The following is a 15,296-nucleotide window of genomic DNA, read 5'->3' as shown; positions in this document are numbered from 1 at the left end:
GGCCGGGGAGTCCCCCCTTTTCAAAAAAAAAAAAAGCTATTGTTTGTTCATAGTTTTGCTATGTCCAGATCTATCTATATATGGATCATGCATGGTCGATTAGTGTGTCATTATGTTGCTTACAGTCAAGATGTTCTGAGCTCATAGACCATGTATGCAACTATCTCGACGAGAAGTCGACGAGCAAAAAAAAACTGCTAAGAAAGAACAGGAGTAGGCCAAGGCTGTGTGTGTGTACAGCTGGAATTTTGAGTATTCTGTCCGATCCGGATAGACTTAAGGTTGGAAATCAATACCTCTTGCACATTGTTTCCATACCGCACAAGGACCTTATACTTTGGGCGTCAATACTGACTGAACCTCAGATCTGGGAGCCCGTCCGAGCGAAAAGATACGTTCGAGTTCAATGGGGGAGCAGATTGAACGATTCTTTCAATGGGATCGTACCTATATCTCGCCTTCAGCGAGTCGGACTCGCTGAAGGGCGAGGGAGCGGAGCTGGCCCACGAGCGCAGGAGGCCACAGCCTCTTTTTCCTGTTTTTTATGTTTTCTTTTTTTATTTTATTTTGTACTTTTTTATATTTAATATACTCTAAATATATATATTACAAAAAACACTCGTCAAAAAATATATAAAATTTATTGAACAAATATTTGAAAAAATGTCGATCATGTATATAAAAAATATTGAACAAGTATTTAAAAAAATATTGATCATGTATATAAAAATGCAAAATAAAAGGCAAAAACAAACAAAGAAAACCAAAAAAAGTTAAAACCAAAAAAGGAACAAAATTAACCAAAGGAAAAGTAAAATTAAAAAAAACTGAAGAAGCAGATAAAAAAAACTCGGAGAAAAAAAAGATGAACAAACCCGGACAAGGAAAAAGTGAAGAAACAAATGAAAAAGGCAAAAACTAAAGAAAGAAACTAGAAAATGAAGAAGAAAAAGAAAAAAATAGAAAATAAACAAAACCATGAAATATATGAAGAAAACCGAAGAAACAATGAAAAAGTTAAGGAAAGAAAACCATCAAATAAAAACATAGAAAACCCGATGAAAACAAAAGAAAAACAAATACAGAAAAAAATCCGAAAAATCCATTGAAAAAACGGGAAAGCCAGCTCTTTTCGCGTTAAGTAGAATGCGCCTAACATACTTAGCACGAATGCGACGTTAGCCGAGTGGCAAGGAGTGTTGCGCGTCACACTGCAGACCAGCGTTCCTTTCCTGGTTGTCCCTTTTTTTAAACAGGCCGGCCCAGTAACCTACAGGAAGGAAAAACCTTCAGTGATGCTAGCTTATGTCTCGCTTAAGGCGAGAAATAGTCACTGTGCCACCTCGTCATGGTAATAAAAGTCCTCGTACAAAAATCACGGCCCAGAAACAAAAGTGGGCCGAAAAAAGACCCATCTTGAACATAGTAAAAAAACAGGCCAAGGAACATACTTGCCATCCCTTTTACAATAAAAAGGACTAAAATAGCTCCATAGTTGAAAAAAGATTCAAAAACTCTTTTTATATATGAATAACAAATTTGACATGACTAGATGCCATACTTTTAAAAATGATTTCCATGCAAATAAAACTGTTTTATATGTTTCCGAAATTTACCATGGCTAAAAAATGAATGGATGTAAAATTAGTCATTGTCCAGTAAAATGCAAATTTTCATGGCTCAGCAATTGAATTTGCAAAATAAATGTAACATTTGCCACCTAAATAAAGCTAGCCGAAGTATTTTGATAATGCAGAAAATGAAATTTTTCCAAAAAATGCCATTTGAGCCGACATGACTATTTTATGATTTTACAGGATGTTATTTTTTTACAATAGCAAGTTTTACAACATTTTAATTTCTAAAAATATGTGGGATAAAAATATTCTAGCAACCTCTTTGATAATCGTCACATGGAAATTTTCTGGGATTGCCATGGCAAAAATTAGCATGTTAAAAAATATAATGAACAGAAAGAAACAAAAATTATGAACAAAAAATTGCCATGGCAGATTCATATTAAAATTTGCCATGTTGGTTTAATTTGAATTTCCATGTGTTGGATGCGAGATTTGTCCTGTATGTAAAAATAATACAAATTATGAACAAAATTACCATGGCAGATGTGTTAAAAGTTTGCCATGGTGTTTTAATTTAAATTTCTGTGTTTTGTATGGAAATTTCCATGGAAAAGATTGAAATGAACAATATAAACACAAAATATAAAAAAAAAATTGCCATGGAAAATTCATACTAAAATTTGCCATGCTATTCTATTTTTAATTTTGATGTGTTGTATGAGAGATTTGTCGTGTATGTAAAATAACACAAATCATGAACAAAAAATGCCATGGAATCTGTATATTAAAAAAAGTCATGGTGTTTAACTAAAATTGCCATACTTTTTAAGGAAATTACCATACTTTTTAAGGAAAAATAGAATGAGCAGCACGAACACAAATTATAAAACAAAGTTGCCATTGCAGATCTATATTAAAATTTACCATGATAATTAATTAAAATTGCTATATTTTGTATAAGAAATTTGTCGTGTATGTAAAAAACATAATAAAAATGAACAAAATTGCCATGGCATATGCAAATTTAAAAATTCCAAGGTCTTTAACTATAACTGCCATGCTTTGTATAAAGAATCATGGCATAAATTTTGCCATGATATTTAATTAAATTTTTCATGTTTTGTATGAGAAATTTTCCGTGTACGTAAAGAACACAAAGAATGAATAATTGTCATGGCATATGCAAATTAAAAGTTGCCATGATCTATTTGCTATAATTGTCATGCTTTGTATAGGAACCATGGCATATGCAAGTTAAAATTTTCCATGGTCCTTTCCGCAAAAGAAAAAATCCATGGTGTTTTAGCTATAATTTGACATGGTGTTTTACATATGTAAAAATAACAAATTTCCATGGCAATTGGAAAAATTGAAATGATGCATGAAAACTGAAATAGCCTTGTCCAGACACTCTCACTGAGGTCATGTGTTTTTTTTCTGAGGGGAACTTGCTGCTTTATTTAACTAGTTCTTGGCAAAGTCCGAGATTAAAACATCCACGATACAATCCGGTGCCACACCCAACCAAGTCTTACAACAATTGTTAACACAACCTTCCTTAGCTAGAGTGTGTGCTGCTCTATTAGCGGTACGTCACACCAGTTTTACCTTATGATCATCAAAAGACCCGAGCATCGTCTATATCTACGTAGGTCATGTGTTAGTGATTCGGTACACTACGGGGTGCGAGGGGGTGGGAGGTATCTCTCCAGAGTTGCACTCACTCTAGTAAGTTCATTTATTAATTATGCAAGACAATAGGATGTCGAAGCTCAAATATTAGGGGATTCAAATTTTCTTCATTTGGTTGTCTCAATGTTTTCTATTTTACAAATGTTTACAAATTTTTAAAAAAACCCATAAATATTTTAAAATGTTTACATTTTTAAAAAAATCCATGATTTTATAATCCAAATATTTAAAAATTGAAAATATTTTAAATTCAAAACAATTTTGAAATTTATTGAAAAATAATTAAGAAAAACAAAAGAGAAAATAAACACTGAATTGAAATGTTTTAGAGGGTTGCCAAAACTAGTAACAAACCAGATAGGCTTCTGGAAGGTTCCCAAAACCAATTGTTAGAACTTAGTATAATAGATAAATGGGCCAGCCCAGGTCAGTTCCTCGCTTGCTAGCCTCGGTGTGACAGGTCAACAATTTGCGGCAGTGAGCAGCAAATAGGAATTGCCACCATCTAGTTCAAACCAGTAAGCCTCGCTGCGATCTGCTGGGCCATTTGAAAACTAAGTGTTGACAATACACACACCAACACTGGAGGACAAGAAAAAGTATTACTAACTAGTGGCCTTTATCTGAAAGGAAGAAGAAGAAAAAAGATTTCTTGCTCAGATTGAGGTCTAAATATAGCTTAGAGCAAGTATAATAGAATGACATAGGCAGGCTATAAGAATGCCACATTACGTTTATGTCTAGTTGGAGGAGAGAGAACACAAGCGGGAGACAAGTTTATAGCCGGTTGTAGCACGAGTCTCAACAAACTTTGTGAGAGAAAAAGATGAGTCATACTCTCTCAATTTCATAATGTAGTGCGCCCATGCTTTTTAAGATTTAATTTTGACTATAAATTTAACCAACGTGAAAAACTGCGGCAGGAGCAAAAATTATACCATTGAAAACTTCTTTCAAATATGAATTCAATTGTATAATTTTTTCTCGAGCCACAGTCGCCCACATTGATTAAATTTCTGGTCAAACGTGAATCTCGAAAAACGCGGGCGCACATCATTACGGAATGGTGGGAGTATATTAATGGTATGACATACTAGTACGACTAACTATTACAGGAGTCAGCTATTAGGTTGGCTATAATTTACAAGGCAATTTCATACAGCCGGCTCTTGGTTGTACTATTAACCATGCTTTTAATCAATTAAGCCCACTGCTTGATTACTCGAGCAGGTGAGAGGAACCATTTTTTAAGTAGCTACTACTTGATCAATGGGAGGGAACCATTTTTAAGTACCTGTTGCTAGGCCGCTAGCTGGATGGAATCCCCCATACGACATATCATTTCCGGTCGTCAACGAGCGCAACAAGCTCGCTGGATCTGCTCCATATCTCTTTCCGTTCGACGAGCTCGTGGACTCCAGAAGCTTTCTGGTCGACAAGCAAGCCGGCCGATTGGTCCCGGGCCAGATCCGCTACAAAGTTTCTCTTCCCGCAAGCAGCAGGTCTTCAATCCATCCCCCCTGCACCGAAGGTTAGCCCAAAGTGTACGCATACTCTTGCTTAATTTTTACCTACATCGTGTTTGGCAATGTCTGGAACAAGGGGTGGAGGTTCATAGGTGGGAGTTTGTTGGGGAATTCGGCTTGGAAGATGATTATTAGTCTCAAACGCGTATCTGATGCGTGTGGTGACAATTAGCACCGAAAGCTTGACCAGCTCTCTCATCCTGTGTGAATTAACACGGGACAGGGCCACAGAAGAGGGCTGTAGAAATTGATCTCTCCCCCACCAAAAAAAAAGGTTAAATGTTTTCTGTTCTTTAAACTCCCGTTCTCTATCACCGGTTCCGTGACCAAATGTAACCAATTGTTTATCAGTTTTACTAAAGCATATCTAGATTTGCCTTAAGTATTGCACATCTAAGTCATATACCACTGATTTTACATAAAGATTTGTGCAGGCATTTTTTTTCTTTTTCTTTGTAGTGTGGTTGGGTCATTTAGATGTGCAATAATTAGGGTATGTTTAGATATGCCCTAGGTAGATTATTTGCCTCAATCTGCCTTGTCGCTGGCCGGCTTATTTCCTAAGAGCATCTCCAACTGTCCATCTATTAAAAAACAAATCGGAAGAGTTGAAGCAAAACCTGCTCCAGCAGTGTTGTCACTGGCAGGCTTATTTCCTAAGAGCATATTCAACTGTTCCTCTATTAAAGAAAACAAATCGGAAGAGTTGAAGCAAAAATCTGCTCCAGCAGTTTCCCTAAACCCGAAGAATCTAGGATCTCCCAAGAAACATCGTATCTCTTCTCAAAGGGAGAGATGCAATATCTCCCTATATATTTTTTGGATCCGGCTTATGCTCCCATCCGTGCTTTCACTTCATCCCATGGCTTTTTTTTTCCTTTTTTCTTTCTAATTTAATCATTTTTCCTCCTGATTTTAAGAGGGTGGGGCCGTGCCATATTTTTTCCAATCAAATCAAGCCACATACGCGGAAGCACGGATGCGCGCACGCGCGGGGAGCAAGCAAGTCTCTTCTATATTTTTCAACCATGTCACATCAGCGCGCCACGGCCAATGACCGCCGGACCAGCGCCGCACCACCTCAGCCACGCTAGAGAGAGAGAGAAATTTTAACCACTGACAGGTGTATAGGGGAATACTAACTACAGCCGCACAGCCGTGAAACCCAATAAAATTATTGGGATAGCCCTTAAACACACTTATAGGGAAAGATTTTTGAGGGAACCGCTTGAGAGAAACTCTTAGCTAGCCTCAAATTGGAGCAGCCTGGCCCCCCTTTTCTAGAGAGATTTTTGAATTGAAATCAAGGGCAGTAAACTCCAGTAATTTCATATAGATAGGAAAAGGCAAAAAACAAAGAGTTGATCTGGTTTATAAGAAAAAATAAGATAAAATGCAACAAAGAACAAAGAAAACAAGAAAACTACGTCGACCCAACTCGAGCTCGACCACCAACATGACCACTATCTGGAGGGTAGTAGGCGAGTTCTACGGAGATGCAACCTATGGGGCGCGTCAGGGTCGCCCATATCTAAGATTCAAGCTTTCACTTAGAACTGCCCATGACCACCCAACCAAACCACGGGTAAGGGTCCAGCCACACCAATCAGCATTTACGACAACCGTAATGTCGAACAAAAACAATCGATCGGAGATGAAGCACTCTTCGACAATGCCTTTGAGTGGGAGAAAGACGCCCTCGCGTACCACCATTGCCGGCATTGACCTTCGTTGAAGACTAAACTTGCGCGAGAGCCTTGAAACTCGGGTTGCCAAATCGTCACAGCACATGGACAGCCTACATCCACCAAATCCGAGCATGATGCTCTGATTGGCTTATGATTCATAGCACACCAGAAAAGACGATGTATCAACAGGCGCCGGTCGGAATCGATATGTCCCAGCCAACCTGTGCCACGGACGCCACCAACCTTGCTAGATTTGGGCTTGGACCCTAGTCTGCAGCCACAATGCCAGGATCATTAGTGCGCACACATCCCCGCCATTACAATGCCGTGGCCGCCGCCCCGACATGCCTATGTTGGGCAATAACCATCGCCACCCCAATCCGAACCCGGGAGGCACCGACGCCACCACGAAAAGGGGGCCTCCCCCCCATTACCTTTAGGCAGTAGGGGGCCGCCGCCACCATGAGGTAGATACCCACGACAATGGTGGGGCCTAGGTGGCGGCACATGAGAGGGAGTCGGTTTTTTCCCATAGCTTTTGATACTAGTGAGATTGGAGAATGCAAATATTCTTTAGAATAGAGTCAATTACACAGGTGGTGCTACAATTTGGCGTAAACGGTCACTTTGGTGCTAGAAGTTGTGGTGTACATTAAAGTGGTGCAAAAACTTGGCATTAACGTGCAAATACGGTGCTTATCTCGTTTATTTACGGAGTAGGTGCTGACTAGGCGCGTTAGGCCCGCTGTCAGCCATTGCACGAGAGAAAAGTGGTGTGTGGCCTGATTTTTTGGAAAACACCCTCAAAATATACATTTTCACAAAAAAGCCCCTGTTGACATGGGAGAGTGGCATTTTTTTCACCTCTATGAGGAGTGGGTCCCACCTATCAGACAAGAGTGAAAATTAAATCAAAAGTGAGGCCGGCTGGACTCGAAGCCATGTCCGACAAGAAGCCACAACAAGGCTAACTAGTACGCCAACAAGATCTCTTGTTTAATTTGGATAAGAAAGCTATATGTACTAAACTGAAAGCATGAGGATCTTTTATGGGCTGCAGATAGTGCGGCCATTCTACACCTGTTCCTTTTTAGAATTTATTTGTAAAACATAATTAATAAAAAATATGTTCAAATATTTGTGTGATACAAATATTATACATGAAAATGATTATTAGTAAATAATAACATTTAAATGTACATCCTCGCATGATATAAAAAATATTTAGTTAATACAGACATTTAATAAAATTAAAATATTTAACGAATACATAAATATTATACAGTCACAGCTTATATTTAAATTATAGAAAATGAATATTCATATGAGCAGTTTAAATTATAAATTATCATTATTTTTAGTTATAAAAACATTGAACTATACAAACGTGCATATAATCATTGAAATGTTGTATACCTAAAATAATTTTATGAATTGTAATTTAACTTTTTAAATTCTAAATTATGCAAACACTGTTATAATTCATAGTATTTTTTAAATAATATATGAACAATTTTATAAAATAATTTATTCTGTTTGCATGTACAATATTTATAAACACAAATATTCGTTTGTTATGTTTATTACTGAGATTATAATTTAGATTTTTTAAAACACTTATAATTTTGATACTTTCTACAGAAAAATAAATAAACTAACAGGTACAGAAGAAGCCGCAAGATCTGCAGCCCGTTTAACCTCCGCCTGCGCTGTGATTAAAAATACATATGACGTTTTTACCCGTACTGGCGGAAGAAAACTTAATGGGTGCAGTGGTTTGCCAGCTCATTTGCGTGGATGATGCTGTGTGTTAGATCCCCACCGGCCACATCTGGCATTTAGTTTTCTGTCTCAGGTGACATGCGGGACCCACTTCTCATAGAGGTGACCAAATCTTCCCAGTCAACAGGGATTTTTTTGAAAAAATATTTCGAGGGTGTTTTTGAAAAAATCAGGTCACATGCCCCATCTCTCTGGTAGAGTGGCTGACGGTGGGCCCCATGTGCCTAGTCAGCACCTACTCCGTACATAAACGAGATAAGCACCGTATTTGCACGTTAATGTCAAGTTTTTGCACCACTTTAATGCATACCACAACTTCTAGCACCAAAGTGATCGTTTACGCTAAGTTGTAGCACCACCAGTGCAATTGACTCTTTAGAATATTATTTAGATTGTGCAGAGGCTGTGTCAATTAATTTGGATATTAGAGTAATTAATTTGACCACTAAATTTTCACTGCAGTAGCTTATATATGAAAAAAAAAACTGTCATTCAACTGAGAACTAGTGCGAGTACGTGCAGACTACCCTCTGAACCTCCAAACACAAATCCAACCTCAAACCGCGGAGCTTCTGGAATCCAGTTCGCCGCCGTCGTCGAACCTGCCGGCGACGCCGCCGTATGCTTCCCCAGATCTGCGCTCATCTTCCTCGTCGTCACCCGTGCGGCCTCAGTAAGCCTAACCATCGCGTTCCCCTCGCCGGCGGCGGGGAAGAAGATGCTGGATCCCTTTGCCCCTTGCTGCCGGGTAGCGTTGTTCTTCGCGCTCTTGGAAAGGGCCGCGTTCCGCGCCCTCGGTATCCATCGCATCGCAGGGGCGAGAGGAAGGTCTATTTTCTCTCAACCTAAAATTGTTTGCGTATATATACGTTTGTTTTTCTTTTTCTTCCTTATTTGCGCAAAACACGTTTATTTTTTTCTTGAAAGTCTGTCTTTATTTTTGTAGGAAGTTATGCATATATATGCTTCCCTATTATCAGAGAGACACGTCCAACAGGGACCTAGTCAATCCTAGGATATATTACCATGGATACAGGCGCGACGACAAGGGAGTTTACACTTGAGTTCTTGGAACAAATTACAGATAATTTTTCTGAAGAGCGTGTCATTGGCCGTGGTGGGTATGGAGTAGTTTACAAGGTATACTTATATGATTATTAGTTTCTCGGAAAAGATATGATTATTAGTGACAGTTTATAATTTCAAATAATACTAGTACTTGGTACTGTGTGTAACCCATCTAATTTGCTAACAGGGAGTACTGGAAAATGGGGAAGAGATTGCTCTCAAAAAGCTTCGTCACATGCCTGGGCTTGATGACACAATTTAGGAATGAGTTTAATCACCTTATGAGGGCCCAACATCCAAATATTACCCAATTGGTTGGCTACTGCTATAATATAGGTCATCAGCGCATTAAGTACGGTGGTGAATATATTTTCGCCCTTGTGGAAGAAAGAGTACTCTGCTTTGAATACTTGCAAGGTGGAAGCCTTGACAATCATATTTCTGGTATGATGCTGCTCTGCTTGGACCATATTGTTTTGCATGTAAAGGAAAATTATCCCTTAAGTTATGCATTTCTTAGCTATCTGTTAAGAGAGATCTGTTAATATACGTCTTTGTAATAGACTGCATGTTTACTTCTACAGATGAATCGTGTGGACTCGATTGGCCCACACGTTTCAAAATTATCAAGGGAGTCTGTGAGGGATTAAATTACCTACATAATGGATGCAAAGATCCAATTTACCATCTTGACTTGAAACCTGCGAATGTTTTACTGGACAAGAACATGTTCCCGAAAATTGGAGACTTTGGTTTGTCAAGACTCTTTCCTTTATCACAAACCTATATAACAAGCAAAATTATAGGAACACCGTAAGTTAACACCTTGTCATAAGTAATCAATTTATTTTCAGAAGAGATTATATAAATCATTATATTAAGATATATACCATGCAGTGGATACATGCCACCAGAATACATTGAGAGACGCGAAATCACATCGAAGTATGATGTATTCAGTTTGGGTGTTATAATTGTGCGGGTAATAGCAGGAGATGAAGGCTACTCCAAATGTGCATATATGTCTTTGGAAGATTTTCTTGAGCATGTATGGAAGATATCTTTAGTCATCAACAAAGTTTCCTTCCACAAATATTATAATCATGTTGTCCCTTACTTTCCATCCTACTTTTCGCCATCGTGTTCCAACTTTGCAGGTACATGGAAACTGGGGAAAACGGCTGAAGGAAACAATGGCGTTGCATACATCAGAGCAAGTTAAGACGTGCATTGAAATAGCGTTAAGGTGTATGGAGGTTGATCGTGAGAAAAGGCCTACTATAGCCGAGATTGTCGATGAACTAAACTTGGTTGATACTGCAGAAAGTTTGCCTACAGGCCAGGTATATATATACATGTCCCAACCAAGCACTTGCTGAAAAATAAAATGTTGTTTAGTTGGACTAGCAAGATTTTTAAGGAGTACTCAAGGCTCTGCTATAAACAAGAACTAATCCTCATAACTTTGTTGTTGCAGGTCGCGAACTTCCAAAGCAAGCAAAACTCAAACTCAGGTAAACATCTCGATTAAAACAGTAGATATCATTCAGTCGTGGATGCAAATAGCCAGTGGGGAGTGACGTGGTTGAATATGGATGAGTTAGTGGGGAAATGTCGTAGCTGAGTCTCCTATATAATTACCTACAGTTGCATTGCCCTGAAAACCATATTTTTTCTTGGCAGTTTGATATTTACCCAACAGATAGGCAAAAGTTTTAAGAAACATATTGTCCCAAGACATAGTATAAGTTTTAGAAATCTAACTTACTTTCTCAGCCATTGGATGAGAGTAGATGTATGATGGTTTGCATGAAATCCTAACTCGTACTTTTGTTAGTGTACACTATGCAAATAGCACATGGTCATAGCTTTACATATCGGCTAGACAGCCAAATGTTCATCACATCCATAAGAGTTCAACAATGTGAGTGTAATAAGAAAAATGATTAGAAGAAAAATTGGTGGAGAATCCTTCATCTTACTTGCTACTACACTCTTACCCGGGGCTAGGACCTGCCAACTCCCGTTGATGCTTCATTATGAGTCAATAAAAGCGCTCTTTGTTGAAAAGCGGGACCTGCCAGCTATATTATGTTGATGATAGCAGTGGGGAAAGAGGGAGGGAGGTTGAGATGAGAAGTCCGAGAACATGGGAATGAGGCGACTGGCGCAACCATGGGATTAGGATCTGTGGCTATGTGGACGGCATCACCAGGGGAGGGACTGACAGGAGCCAGGGACCTCTCCAATAGTTCACAATTGCATTAAGACATGGTGTACTAAACCTTAACTATAGCGTAATAAAAATGTGTGACAATTGCACAGTTTGGTACTTGTGAATATTACTCCGTTACCAAACTCATTTGGTTTTTGTAACTGCTAACTCCTTACATTGTTACTTGATGGCAGAGCGCGGAGGCAGAATCGTATTCTCTGCCACCTACAGGCCCCCGGTGCCATTCGACATCTTCTCCTGCCCTGTCTCACCTTGGTCCACAGATGATGAGCTCCACCTCACCGATGGTGTGTCTGACAACTACAACGGGAGCCCCATCCCTCCCGCCGCGCTGAAGACCCTCCTCAAGAGCCCGAAGCTGGCAAACGAGGTTGATGTGACCGACGCGGATGTCGACGCCGGCGACGTCTCTGGCCTGGTCTTCGTCTCCGAGAGGGACAATGGCCTTGAGACGCTATACATTGCCATATGCTTTAATGCTGATAACAAGGTCAAGGTATTCTCCCTTGCTGACATCTTTGGAGCCGCCGACTTCAGCAGCATGCGCCTGGAGGACAGTGGCTGCATCGGCGGCGGCTACAGCGTGGGATCTCACAGCGTCGACCACTGTCTCATCTTCGTCTCCACAAAGGAGCCTGTGCATGTACGTCGTGGCCCTTGGACCGCCGTGTACAAAACCAACCTTACAACAGGCATGACGGAGCGCCTCACGCCACAAGGTATATATATTTCATGCACCAATAAATTGATAATCTCTTAGTATTCCCATTAATCATCTACCTGCATTATATATGATTGACATGTGCAGGGATATTTGATTTGAGTCCGGCCGTTTCGCCCTCAGGGAAGACGGTAGCAGTGGCGTCATTTCAGAGCAAGAGTTGGAACGGCGACACTGCGAACCTGAAGACTGACATCTACGTGATGAACTTGGATAGCGACCAGTGTCAGGGCCAGGGGCGCAAGCTAATCATCAAGAATGGCGGCTGGCCATCCTGGGGCAGCGACGACATCATCTTCTTTCATCGACTCACCAGTATGGCCCTTCTATCCAGCCTGATTGAAACATTTTGGGCTGTGTTCCGGTACGACATCAACACCGAGGAGACCGTCCAGGTTACTCCGGGAGGATTGGATGCGGTGACTCCTGCGGCCATAAGCGAGACCAAAGTAGCGGTGGCGACCATCCGCCAAGAGCACAAGTCCAGCAACGTCCGTGTGCAGGCACAGTACCGGCACATTGAGATCTTTGACATGGATGTGCCGGGGCTGCCACCGTTGCAGATCACCCGTAAGATGAGGCAAAAAGGCGATCACTACAACCCATTTGTGCTGGATGGTGGGAGCTGCATTGGATACCACCGCTGCAGGAGTGAGAGTGACCTTGTGCAGAATGGAGACGACGTCCCTCAGAACTTGCACAGGCTAGAGTCCCCCATGAGGGACGTCGGTTTACTTCGGGTATCTGGCATGTTCCCGACCATTTCGAAGGACGGCTCCAAGCTCGCCTTTGTTAACAGTGAGTTCAAAGCAGTGTTTGTAGTGGACAGCCAAGGGCTGCGTATCATATACGAGGGAAGGAGCCGAAACTGCGTCTTCTCCCCTGTGTGGAACCAGAACCTTGACAGGGACATCCTCTATGTGTGCATAGGCACCACCTTGAACTCCCACCGACTTGAGATCTTTGCCATCTGGAATGCCTCTGGCCCCGCAACAGGGCAAAATGTCGTAAGACTCACCATTGGTGGGTACAACAACGCATACCCGTCGAGCAACCCAGATGGCGACAAATTTGTCTTCAGGTCAACAAGGGATGGATTGGCACCGCACAAGAACCTGTACATAGTGATAACGAGCAATTTGGGGAACATTCGAAGAAGTGGCACAGACATAACGAAGAATTCGAGGAACCTTGGCAGACGCGGCTGACGAAAGGGAAGTGGACAGATACCCATTGCCAGTGGTCCCCAAACGGGGACTGGATCGTCTTCTCATCGACGCGCGACAACCGGCTGGACCCGACGCACTTCTCCATATACCTGGTGAAGGCGTTCGACCCGGCGGTGTTGATCAGGGTGACGGGCACGGGGGGTGATTTCGGCGGTCAAATAAACCACCCGGTGTTCAGCCTGGACGGGAGGAGCATCGCCGTGACAGTGCATCTCGTGGCGGCTTCCATGGACCCGGTCTCACTGCCGAACTTCAAGCATGGAGTGCGGCGCTTTAGCGACATCTTCGCTGTGGACGTCCACCCAGACGACGTGGAGAAGAAAATGAAGATAAACGTGAAGTTGAAGTTGAAGAACAAGACGGAGAAGGAAAAGTTGATGGGATTCCGCTTCCGCCGGGTCACGCACAGCAGGTACGAGTGCGGGACGCCCGCCTGGACGATGGCCTTCGCCGCGACGGACACAAACGCGCTGTGGAACATGTTGCCAGACATGGAGCATATGTACGCACTGGGTGTCTGTACTAGATCCGCAAGCCCTTGACAGTTAATTGTTGACTCACTAGCTACGTAAAAGCCGATGTCGAACAACAAGGGTGATGTAGGACATTGGGAATCGAAGCTTCTTGCAAGCTGGTTCGAGAATCGGCCCTTTCTGGATTCTGGAAGCAAAACTTCCATTTCATATGTGACTGTCAATGAGCATCGTTGTAATGTTGCTGTTGTTGTTGCTGCTGCTTGGGATGGGGAGAATCTAATGTAAAGATTCCAAATCCATGTATAATCAGTTAATTAGTACTGTTGTTCTCTCTAGCTAGTGCTGAAGATCGTCCAATTTGGATGTTCCATCCTTAAGGCTAATACTCTGCCAATTCCATGGTTAGCAATTGGGCATTGTGGCAGTGCATACTCCTGCTGTGTTGAAGTTTGGCTCCAAAACATAATTTGTGTAAACGTGGTCGTGTAGAAGATGGAACCTGTGTGTTTCTGTTCTCTGAAAATGAATCAGTAGTTCAGTACATCGCCTCTTTTTCGATTTTATCGGGGCGCACACGGCAGGCCTGGGCAATGCTTTCTGTCTGACATTTTTGGTGTGCCACTGGGTGCTGATTTTCTGGGCACTGTTTTCAGGGCAGAAGTTGGCTAGGCATAACAATGTTGTCATTACTGGCTGTGGCACAAGATGGTGGCAAACGTTGGAAGATGGCAGGATGTTCACTCGAGGCTGCTCCATCGCGCGCGCTGTCCTGAGGATTGCCTTGAGTCTGGAGATGAAGTGAATCAGGTTGGTATCTTGTGTTCGACACCGCAAGCTGCATCGGCTAACGCCTCAGCGAGCACCCAGAGCGATAGGCGATGCTATTTTCCGGTCTTTTCCCTATCCCTGTGCTGAGTTATCCTGCAGGGTTTACACTTTTGGTTGAGTGATGCGCCTCTCTAATCCATTACTGTATCTAGATGATGTTGCTGGCTGCATGAGAAATGGAACCAGTGGGGAAACCCCTAATTTTCTGTAATAAAGAAGTTACTGCATCTGCCCCCTATGTCTACATAATCACTAGTAAGAGATCGATATGTCAAAAAAAAAATTATTCTGTGTATGCAATGTAGTACCTCTCATTCAGTATGCAAGTCTTTTTGGATATACTGAAGAAGTCTTCAAGATGATACTTAATTTGATCATCAACAAAAACTGCAAACATGTTATCTCACAAAGAAATGTTTGTGCATTAAAAAGAGCACGTTTCACGATAAATCTAGTAATAACATTTTGAT

At 41.4% G+C, this 15,296-nt stretch overlaps 1 pseudogene; it reads left to right on the top strand.

Annotated features, from left to right (window-relative positions):
• The first annotated feature begins 8,743 nt into the window (after nucleotides 1-8,743).
• LOC123135607 (uncharacterized) lies at nucleotides 8,744-14,315 on the top strand (annotated as a pseudogene).
• The last annotated feature ends 981 nt before the right edge of the window (nucleotides 14,316-15,296 follow it).

Source organism: Triticum aestivum, chromosome 6B, assembly GCF_018294505.1.
Source record: "Triticum aestivum cultivar Chinese Spring chromosome 6B, IWGSC CS RefSeq v2.1, whole genome shotgun sequence".
NCBI lineage: Eukaryota > Viridiplantae > Streptophyta > Magnoliopsida > Poales > Poaceae > Triticum > Triticum aestivum.
The sequence above is the reverse complement of the archived record's forward strand: the minus strand, read 5'-3'. Positions and strand labels throughout refer to the sequence as shown.